Raw genomic sequence first — 12354 nt, 5'->3', positions numbered from 1 at the left:
TTAAAGGGAAGAATAGCTGCAAGAAGCCATTATTGAGGCCTGCAAACATCCAGAAACTCCTCAGATTTGCCAGGGAGCACAAACACTGGACTGTTGATGACTGGTAGAAGGTACTCTGGACAGACGAGTTCAAGTTTGAACTCTTGGGTCAGCATGGTCGTGTTTATGTCCGCAGAAAAGCTGGAGAACGTTTTGATGCCAGATGCATTGCACCCACAGTGAAACACGGTGGAGATTCCATTTTGGTATGGGGTTCCATTTGTGGATATGGCGTGGGCAAATGAGTGAAAATGGAAGGTATCATGAACAAGAATGCTACCACAACATCTTGGTGCATCATGGAAACCCTTTTGGACTGAATCTGATTGGTCATGGGTTCATATACCAACAAGACAATGACTCCAAGCATACTTCAAAGCTGTGCAGAGACTATTTGACCAAGAAAAATGAATCTGAATAAATGGAACTGATGGACTGGCCAAGTCAAAGTCCGGATTTGAATCCTATTGAACAAATTTGGGGTTTAGAAGATTCGAAGATTGGTGGCACTACAGCTAGAAACTATTTGGAACTCAATAACAAAAGAAACTGGGGAAAAGTACATAAAACAATGCCAGCAAGAATGCAAGCTGTTATCAAGGCCAAAGGAGGCCATACAAAATATCAAGTTTTTTGGTCATTATGTGTGAAAAAGGACAATTTAGTTGTTTCAGTTTCTTATTTGCCAAATAAATAAGAATAACATTTTTAGTTTTAAACAAGTTTCTGAAAGATTTCTAAAATTTTTATGTTTTCTCATTTTTATGACAGGTGGTCTAATAAATTTGTTAAGCACTGTATATACAGTGCTTAACAAATTTATCTCAGAGACCATCCAGCACCATGAAGTGCTTTAATGCGGACTCTTTCATTTTCAGTGAGCTCTCCACATTGTACCATTTTGAACAGGAATGAGGAATTTCAAACTAAATTCATCTTTTTATACCCAAATTTGAGCCGGGTCACTGGGCTTCTCTGAGAAGTCAGAAATTAATCAAGCATAACAGTCAACCACTAAAATTTTTCTGTTCAGGAATGCAAGTAAATAACTATAATTTGACATATCATTCAAGGAAATAATAATGTGTTTTACTATTTTTTCAGTTTTTTCTGTAATCAGTAAATTTGAAAATTCATGGATAACAATAATAATTATATTTTAGCATTAAAAATATCATTTGGGTTAAAGAGCTTCGACATATTGGCATATTAGCCTTTGAGAAACATAGAAAATGATCTTGGTTTTACCAATTTTTACCAGTGCTGTAAATTTAGGGCAGCTGTGGCATAAACCACACTTTGGGTGGTGGTCTAATAAATTTGTTAAGCCCTGTTTATAAATAAAAATAAATAATTAAAAAAATAATTTTATATACATATATATATATATACGTATATAATTATTATTAGTATCATTTTTATCATAACAGCATCAATGTCTGTTTTAAATCTCATGCTAACATTCTGTCACCAACACAAGCGCCGAATGTTATATGGATATTATAAAGTATTATGTTAATGCAGAGAAAGGTTACAGACAGTACCCCTTCTCTGCTTAAACTGTCTTGTCCTTTTTTTTGGCCCCCCCGGCTCCTTCATGCAGCTCTCATCTCCACAGTTCACTTATGCAGAGTTTAGCCCACCCTCTGAATCAGGTAGTGGGTTGCCAGCTCACAGAGACGGTGGGGTTGAAATTTTATGTAGATGTTATTGTGTGTATGTGACATGAGTCATACACAATCTGGCATCTGTGAAGTCCTCTGACAAACACACACAATATGTGATTCTGTGTTTAAGAATTTGATAGTAGTGCCATGAACATTATAGGACTTTTCTTGGAGAAATGACAAAACAGGAGGTGGACAGGAGATGGCCAAAAATTACAGGAGAAGCTGGGGAAAAGATGAGATTGTTGGCAGGTATGTGTAAGTATTCTGTCTACTGTATCCTGTTATTGTGACATTAAAATTCAATACTTAAAAGTTTTTTTTTTTTTTAAGTCATAAACCAGGAAAACAAAGAAATTTCTCAGCTAAAGAATCCTCTGGTCACTGTGAATGGAGAAAGGGAGGAGTTGGTGGAGTGAGAGAGTCCATTAAAAAAGAATGACCACAAAAAAAAAAGAGGAAAAAATCCCTACGGCAGCACACAATGCAATAGCTGGGGTTAAGTGCTAGGATTTCAGTCGATGGGGGATTTGGGGTCCCTACGTTTTCAAGCCTCTGTCCCCAAACCTCGCCTTCATCCCACGTCCCTCTTGAATATATTCTCTCTTTCTTTTACCTTCTCACTCACACACACACACATGTATGTCTCTCTCCAATCTACCATCTCCACCCCTCCCTCCCCTGGTCCCAGTCATCTGCCATAATCAGAACGATGATATACGGGCCCCATTAAAAGAGAGGGGCTGCTGACATGCAGGACAATAGCCCCTCACAGCGTGTCCAGGAAGCCTGCCCATCCAGGTGCACTCTCCCTTACAGCCAGAGGCCTGTCGCTCTCTCTTTCTCTCTCTCTTTCTTTCCTTCCTTCCTCCCCAATCCTCCAAACGCAGTTTGAGCCCATTGAGAGGGAAGGGAGAAACAGGAGAGGAGCAAATGGGGAGCAGAGGAGTCATGTGGGGGTAAGGAGGGATTTGTGGGGCTAAGATCCGAGAGAGAGAGAAAGAGGAGGGTAGGGGTGGGGATGGAGGGGTTGAGGAGAGTGAGGGAGAGCTCAGGTGTGTTGAAAAGACAGGACATTTGAGCAGTCAGCGATGGGGGGAATCAGTGAGCTTGAAACAATGGTGATAATAAAAGTCTCTCCTTTCACTCCGTGTGCCTCTCTGCTCCCTCCCTTTCTCTCTTTCTGTTCTCCCTCTCTACCTACCTGACCTACCGCAGCGCATCGCGGAGCACAGAGGACGGCCCATGCTAGAGTGGAAGAAGAAGAATCACAAACGACTGATGGGATGTGATCGTGACAACAGGAAGGAGTGGCTCACTGGTGGCCCATCAGCACATCCTCAATTACAGGCATCGGCCTGTTTGTCAGTAAGTAGTCACACAAACACATTTATATATGAAAATGCATATGAGTCTATATATATATATATACACACCATATAACAGTGTTGTCTAAGGAGAAGTCTTATAGTTTGATAACTGTTTTTCAAGGCTGTATTTACCTATAAACGTAGAGATGGGAATCAAGAACTGGTTCCATTTGACAGCCGGTTCCAATTGGTTCAATCCATCCACATCATTTACATCCAATCTTATCGATTCTCTTATTAATGCCTTTCTTCTAACCTGGCACGCCAGATGGATGTGTTTCACACATCCATCTGGTAAACCACTGATAGACACTGTTTGGGAAAGGGCAGAGCATTTAAAAAAAAAACTCAGAGGGTGATTTGATGAATGTTCTGTCTGTCACATCTTTATGGGCCAATCAGAGCAACAAAACACATGTTGTAGCCACTACCGAGCTGCTCCCCTACCGAAGGAGTAAACTCCACAGACCATGGCAACTGTAGACATGTCAGTACACAACTTTTGTTGTTTTAGAAAAGAAAACAACTCAATGCTGTTCTTTGTTCTCCTTTTAACAAAGATATGTCGCCAAGTTCTGATAGAACTGGCGCTTAGCAGCATCCATGCTAATGTCTTCCGCCATAATTGCACCAGTCTCTTGTCACTGCTTGCTTACGTCACAATTCTGCCATGCTCAGAAGTACTGCCCCTCATCACTGATTGGTCCTTTCACGTTCTAACCGGGCCCAAATGGTTCAGACGGGAGCTTTGCAAGAAGGGATCCCCAGTGAGGAACACAGAAACAGGCGTATCCATCTGCTTTGCAAGGTTACCTTTCTTCTGCATGCCTTGAGAAACACAGCAAGAGGCAGTCAGCCTGAATAAGAACAGAGAAGTTGAGGAAGTGAACATGGTGGACAGACATGTTATGTCAGTTTCAATTTATTTTTATACATCCAGAGATCTAGGCTCCAGAGACTAGTTTTATATTTATTTTAAGACTTTATCTTTTAAAGAACATGAGTAGAAGTATTGTATTCTAACTCGGATTCAGAGACTGAAGATCCAGAAAGCAGTTGTTTTTAACCGAGACACTTCCAATAAATAATACAATTTTTGTATATTTTATCATATTCTCCTCCACAACACTTGATGTTTAACATGTTTAGTTATCAGAACTGTTTATTATAGCCAGTAGTTGAAGTGTTTCTGTCATTCACTCTCACTGAATGTGGCATACATCTTGTTCAGTGTTCAGAGAGAAAGAGACTCAATAAAATTGAAGTTGTTTACAGTGAAAACCTTTAAGTCTAATTTTTCCTAAAAGGAAATTCACAGGAAAGAACCGGTAAGGGAATTGATGAGGAATTGAATTGATAAGCAGAACTGATAATGGTATCAATATCAATAAAATCTTACCAATCTTACAAAACTATTTGTTGACAGCCTTTTTTCCAAAAGAAACACTAGACTAAGACTATCAAAACATAGATCTTTGATGACTAAAACTGACTAAAAGTAAGTTTAGTTTTCATTAAGATGACTAAACCTAGACTAAAATGTTATTTAGTTTTTGTCAGGCATTAAAAATCCATGATATCTCTCCACTGTTGGTAAATCTGTCAAAATACAAAGTCCCTGTAGCTATTTGCCTCTCAGCTGTAGAAAGCAGCGACCCCAGGTTTGGCAGGGTGCATAGAACACACTATCATGACTTGGTACCAGATTAAGGCAAGAGAATAAATTCTAGGACTAAAAGTTAAAACTAATATGTGATGACTTTTTATGGACTAAAACTTATTAAAATGTTTTTGAGTTTTTGTCGACTAAAACAAAACTAAAACTATAAAGGGTAAAAATGACTAAAATTTGACTAAAACTAAAATGCATTTAATGTAAAGACTAAAACTGAGACTAGAATTGAAAATAGCTGTCACTGCTGAACTGTCCTGAATATTGCCTGATATCTTCTTACATGGTGCACACTGACTTCAGAGGTAAACTTTACTAAGGAACTGGCAGGAAAACTCTGGGAAAAGTCAGTTTGAAAATATGAGTGCATTGGAAGGTCTGTTTAATTTCCCTTTTAAATGGTGGCATATTTATTAGGAACATGCATTTGTAGGATGAGCAGCGGAGCTGAGTATGTGGGTTGTGCACATGAAAAAATTGCCAAATCTTCTCTGCCAGTGCCAAACTGCTTATTTTGCTCTCTTGTTTGGTGTTTGGTGGATTGGGTTATTAAAACCTGAAGAAAAAAGACATATTAGCAATCTAACAATTTATCTATTTAACAAACAGGAGCCTCAGTAGTGTGTAAAAAAACCATACTCAGACACAACTGCCCAGCACCTCCTCCTCATGCCGGTCCCCAGCCTGGTCACACACTGCTGTGGGATGGCATCCCATTCTTAAACCAGCATTTGTCGCAAATCAGCCATTGTGGTTGTGTTGGTCACTCTGGCACAAACAGCACGTCCAAGTTGACCCCACAAGTGTTCAATGGGGTTGAGGTCAGGACTGCTGGCAGGCCTTTCCATCCTCTCAACTCCCGAATTCTGGAGGTAGCCTCTGATAAACTCTGCTCTGTGGGGGTGAGCATTATCATCTTGGAGGACAGAGTCAGATCCCATACAGTGGAGATATGGGATTGCCACTGGTTACAGAATCTCATCTCCGTATCTCTTTGCGATGAGATTTTACCGATGATGACAAGCCTTGTTTTTCCATTGAGGGAGATGCCGCCCCACACCATCACACTGCTTCCACAAACCGATATTAGTCTACTTCTCTGGACTTATCTTCTTGTGTTTTCATATGCCAGCTACTTCCTCTTCTGCGTTAGTGGTTTAATAGCAGTTAGTAAACACTACCTTTTTTTTTTTTTATTAATAGTTAGGACATTTTAGTTGTAGGACTATGTGCACTGAACCATGACCCCCGAAACGTGACTATTTAAGATGAATACAAAAACCGTTATACCCCTAGTTAAAAATGATGCTTCATTTGTCATTAGTTCTTCATTTTTCTGCTGCTTGGTGCTGCCAATATTATTCTGCTCTCCTGCACTCAAGAATAATGGTTGGGATACATTACCTCGCTGATTAGTTTTCACACATGCAGCTCACTTACGATGATCACATAATATGGAGTAAAACATTCAAGCTGGTAAGTGTGTTTCCTTACATAGCAAATATTTAATGGAATTAATTTTGCACATCGATAATTTAGCTAGTATATTTTGGTTGCGAAGAGGTAGAACTAACTTGGGTTCTAAAAAAACATCGGAATTATTATTGCTTTGATCTTAAACTTGATATTAGAATAATTTTAGTTTCATTTAGTTATCTACTAAAGTAAACACTTAAAAAATGATCAACACATCATCAAATTATTGATGTTTTATCACTAATTATGTTTTTACTTTACAAATCAAATTTTATAACAGTGTAACCTCTGTTAACTGTAAATCTTACCGGACTTGTGAGAGCCATTCCTGTTTCTTTACACTCCCTTTCTCCTCTGATGCTAGTGACTGAGACACTGTCACCAAAACCAAGGGCCACCAACAGACCCCCAAGAGGCCTCCAGGGTCCACTGCACAAATCCCTCTCTGCACCATGCAGTGCGTTAATAGACACCAACTATCCCTCAGCTCTCTGTGTGGTCCTTATCCAGGCTTCAACAAAGAAAATGAGGAAACGATAAAGAGAGTCGACATTTCAGGGTGAGCTGCTCTGCTTTTTCTGCCATCACCTTTTCTGTATGTTTGGGCCAGGGACTCTGAGGTTCAATTTAGATAAGAAGAAAGCTTATTTCCTGTCTGGTTTGTTCATCTTTTGTGAATACAGAAAGTGAGAAAATGAGGACGTAACACGCTGCTGTGCATCACTTGATCCCAGGATGAAGCCATCTAACTCTTTGTTTAATTCAACATCCATTCAAAAGATGCCAAGAATTAATCTTGATCCTCATTATAACTTCCTCTGACTCCCAAACTCCATCAGCTCAGAAGTCAGCACTGATTTACTCCTCTCCGAGTTGACAGCTGTTTTCCAGGACATCCCTTCCACGTCTAATTTAAGGTTTGTCTCTCTTGTTCATGCCTGAGCTGCACTCCCTCACTTTCCTTTAGTTGCATCCAAGTCCTGAGAGGGAAATGAAAGCGGGTTGGTGAGATGCAGTCAACAAGGTGGTAGGAATTTTAATGACCAGCTTTCTGCTGCCTTTTTCTCTCCTGCCGCTTTGGCACTCAAATAATGATCCAACAGGCTTTGCTGTTTGGCACCCACTGGCCTCCCCTCTTTAAAAAAAAAAAAGGGTGGCGAGCAGAATAAGGGACAAGTCAACCACACCTCCTGGTTCCTCCTAATAAAAATGCAACAGAAAAAACAGATTAACAAAAAAAAAAAGATTAACCTTACATTCCAAAAATGTCTTCCGACTTTTATTTGAATCTTGCGCTTTCTGTTTTTTTGCCATCTCAACAAAATGCTCCAAAAGACTTTGCTCATATATCGTCCATGCATATCTATACATTTGAATGTATATTGTTAAATAGTCTTAATGTAGACACATAACTCATATGAAATAAATGTGACAGGGAGTCAACCCTCTCATGGCAGACATAACTCAGGTCCAGTGAGCAGAGAGCATTTGTCACAGCCAATCAGAAGAGCCAGCAGAGTTTGTTATTGGAGCTCTGATTTTGGACCTGGAGTGCTCATACACTCAGCGGTAGGTAAGGTCTGACACAGTCCTGGTTTGTGTGTGTCTCAGAGCAAGTGTGTGGCACACTCTGTTCCTATCAGACCTCTCTCCTTCTGGTGAAGCAGAACAGATCCTCTGGATAAGCTCACCCAGTGGCAGAGAGCCTCCCCTTTACCCTCAACACCATCACCAGTATATATGCACATACAGACATGCATGTTATTTCCTTTCTGCATGCCTCACTTTCTCCTCCCCATCAAAACTTGTATTGATACATTGCTCAAAATATAATGGAACAAGGAGAAGTATGATTTTCCTCTTTTGCTCTGATTGCTCCTTTTCAGTTTGTAAAGAGTAGATGAAGGTCCAGAGGATCCCAGTGCAGGCAGGCAGCCAGGCAGTGCTAAGCTGCTGGGAACAGACAGCAGCCATTTGTAAATGTGAGGAAAACAGATCACACTCCCAGGGTACAAGCACCACAGTATTTGCAATTGAGAATGATGACGGGTGCCACTGCCTGATGTATGTGTGTGACAAGGTCATCTGCAAGCAAATCCCTGCACGTGTTCAAAATCTAGTAAATATTTTCCTTTTTACTAGCTTTGATGTGTTCGTATTTGATCATTTAATTTTAGTCTTTCAAGTTTGAAAGCAAATATATCTTTAGAATTGGACTCACACATCTCAGTAATGTTGAAAGACAGAGCTTAGTTCAGCCTGGAGAACTTGGACAAACTATTCCCTTCCTCTTCTTCATCTTACAAACTTTGGAAAAGTCTGACTCCCAGTGGCAATTGACGCAAGAAAAAAATATTTTTTTCTCTGTGGCAACAACTGACACTGCACTTGTTGTCAAGAAGATAAAAGAAAATGCCATTAGTACTGGACATAGAGTCTGATTGTAAAATCTCCACACAGCATTAAAAGATCAGCCAAATTCCGAACAATCAGGATCACTGTTCACTGCAGGCCTCCAGACACCAGAAATCTATTTATTTTTAAGCACCATAAAGACGTCAGCTGGTGTTAACCATGATCACTTCATTTCCTCCCTGCTGGCGCTGGAAAGTTGACTGAAGCTAAACTAAAAGATGACATCACACAGAGGACAACACTAACATGAAGTTATTATAAACCTGTCATTGAAATCACAAATCAGTGGAGTGATGGCTGATGGTGTGAACACATGATAGAATGATTAAAGTCTATTTTATATTGCACAAACTTTTAGTCAAGTAGGAGTTCAGCTGATTAAACTGACCATTTAATAACAGTGGACAGCCACAGCATTTTTGTTATTTGGACCCTGGAGAATTAATTTGATCGTTTACTGTCATGAGGATAATTCTTTATGCTTTCATTTCAGGTCAGAAGAGCATACATATAATACACACACATACACATGCACACACACTATCCTTTAGGACAGGGAAAGTTGAGTGGTACCACCATGACCCCAGGCCTACAGGTGTCTATAAGCTCAGTCTGAAGTCGCAGCAGCTGACAGGCTATAAGTGTCCCACAGTAGCCTTGTTCCAACTGACAGCCTCAAAGGTTACACTGCATGGGTCATAACATTACCTTCAGTAATGTGTGACGTTTCAGTAGGAAAAAAATCCCCAAATAAAGTGGCAGTTTGTCCAGTTTTACCAGATGGCAAATGTCACTGTGTGACATATATGGCCTTATGAAAATGGCAAGTGGGGACAGGGCGGATCGTGGATTCAATCATATGTCACACTTTATTAGCACAACCCAAAGACAGAATCTTTCCTCTTGCTTTGTGACACATTTGGTCCACAGATGAGCTCTATTGTAAAACAAGTCCGTGGATGTTAACAAAAACCACACAGCCAAATAAAATCGTTCCAATGATGAACAATCACCATTAGTATGTGGGCAGACATTTGCATGATGGTGTGCAACTGTGCAAGTGTCCCTCTGCGCTCCTCCTCAGCTACTTCATCTGAACAAACATAACTTCATATTATCACAGAGCTACAGGCAACTCTCGGACATGCAGTTTTATTTATTTATTTTTCTTTAGAAATGAGAGGAGAAGGCCCAAGTGGTAACAATTTGAAGTCAATAAACTCTTCTCCTCTAAAGTGCCCTGGCTTCAAAAGAGAAGTGTGGGTGTTCTGCATGGCGGTAATGGAATTGTTAAGCATGCTCAGGCAATTGGCAGCTGGCTCCCTTCGGAAAAGAGCAGGAGAGGAGGATGACAACCTATTAAAACGCCAGTGTTTGTCTCTCTCTCTCTTTCTTTCTCTCTCTTTCTCTCTCATGATTAGTTGCAGCAAGAAAGGCACACAAACACTGATGGAAATATTAAATTTTATTTTATATAGATGCAACCATTTATTTCATCACACATGCTCAGGTATTGTATAAGCACATTTACTGCACACAAATTGGAACATAAAGTTCTCCTTTCATGCAGTGTCAAACTTCAGCATACTATTCTGATTATATTGCCTTAGTGATGGTGTATTCTGTGTTCTGATTGGCCTCATACAGGAGGTCGCTTTCAATAAAGAGAAAGAAGCTTGGTACAAGCTGATTGTGCAACATGTGTTAGTGCATCTGACACAGGAGGGCAGTCTTTCAAAGCTTCTTTTCATCCATAAAGGAGAGAGGCTTATTAGTTAGAGCCATCAAACTCTGGGCTTTTGGAGTTATTTCTGATGTAGATGTTCTTAACTGGGATGCCAAATGTCAAAGTTGGATTTTTGTGTCATGATTTGTTTCCTTAATCCTCTTCAAATGAGATCAAATGTGTCACTGCATGGACTTTTTTTTAAGATCCCTATTTTTTTAAAGGGACTAAAAGCAATTAAATCTAGCCCAATCCAGTTTCTTTCACCACTACTAAATGACCTGTCCCTCTATCACTAGTTTGTGAAGAGAATGTGTACAACACCTATTTAAGCCACAATAAGCAAATCAGATCAATAATTCTTTTCAGGTTGCCCATCAGCAAATAATATGCAGTGCAGATGCACACTTAACTCCATCTGCATGTTTCTCCCTCTGCTCCTTCCTGCTCGCTTCATTCTTTTTGTATAAAGCAAACTGTTTCATTCACCCATAAAGCCTGTTTGTGTGGGTACGTGTGTCTTCATCAGTACCGCTTTTGATCCCTATCCAGCCACCCTGGGGTGATGTGCATTGATGGAGGAGGGTTTGGGGAGTTGTTTGGTCCTGCGGAGGAAGTTTCGGTACAACCCGGGAAGTGCTGTTGTTTTGGATGTGTTGCCCAAGTCCCACCCAGCACCCAACTCCATCTCCACTCACCAACACTGTCGTCCTCCTCCTCCATGGTTTGAGCTCCTATTAATCATTCTGTCACTCCAGCAACACACACATATGCTTTGTCACCACAGACGCACTGCCAGCACCACCACACATATACACTGTGCAACAAAACAAATAAATAAATAATAAATCTGGTCTCTGCACAGCTGTAGGGGCATAAAGAGAGAATGGGGAAGTAATCTCTAAATCTCTATGGAAACAGTGTAGGAGAGCTGCCGGGTTTGTTTGCTACTTGCAGTGTTTGTGCTTCAGTTGTTGAAACCTTTATTGGTCTTTGTTGGGCTGTAGAGTGTTTGGTGTTTTACGGTTTGTTTCCTATGTGATGTCAGGCTTATATTGTGTAAGTTTGCAGCTTGGCTGAAGTTAGTTTTTCTGTGTGCTGGGAAGTCTTTTCCTCCTGTGGGGAGAAAAGGTTAACTTAAAAATGTTTTCCTCTGTGTAAAACACAATAGCACTAAGCCTGGTCTGATTTAAGTGTGTGCGTCTGTGTGGATGTGTATCAGATTGAGTTTTAGTCATTTTTGTGATTTGCTAAAATCCCTTCCAGTGCTCCTCAGACTGGAGGTCTGCGTACCTTGGCAATGGAAACATATTACTGTAAAGCAGATCCACTTAGTCTAAAAACATCAAAATTACTTTACCACAGAGAACGGGATCTTGACTTGAATTTACTTGAGAGATGTACTTGTGGGTAATGGTCATCAATTTTTAAGCAATCTGGAAATGATATCATTCAAAACCATGTGGGTATGTCCACTCTTCACGTGATCTTGCATATATTTTTTTTACACTGGATGGACAAAAACACTCCAAAACTGAGCTTTTCCATTCCCCCCTGCTAAGCATTTTTACCACTGTGAGTGTGTATGTATGTTTTGTTGTGGGGCCCCTCTGTAGCTGGCTGCAGTGACGTCACTGCTCACATACAGTTGGATAATACATCAGGGCTGTTTCAGCCTGTAATGAAACCGTGGGAGCTGGAGGTGTTTGGGAAACCTAGATTTTCTCCTGAAAATGTTTTTTTTAATTTTATTTACTTCAGTTGTATTTCAAACTGAAGATTTTCAGATGGTTGGTTTATTGATTTGACTGTGGCATTTCATTCACTTATTTATATGTTCTAATTCAGTCTCATATTCTTTATATATATATATATATATATATATATATATTTACTTCAATACTGATGCAATGATAGTTACATTTTACATAAGTCAGTGTTGCTTACAGTAAGTCCACGTTTCCCTCTGTTTTATTAAAGCCCAGCCAC

Source organism: Cheilinus undulatus, linkage group 11 (genome assembly GCF_018320785.1).
Source record: "Cheilinus undulatus linkage group 11, ASM1832078v1, whole genome shotgun sequence".
Lineage (NCBI taxonomy): Eukaryota > Metazoa > Chordata > Actinopteri > Labriformes > Labridae > Cheilinus > Cheilinus undulatus.
The sequence above is the reverse complement of the archived record's forward strand: the minus strand, read 5'-3'. Positions refer to the sequence as shown.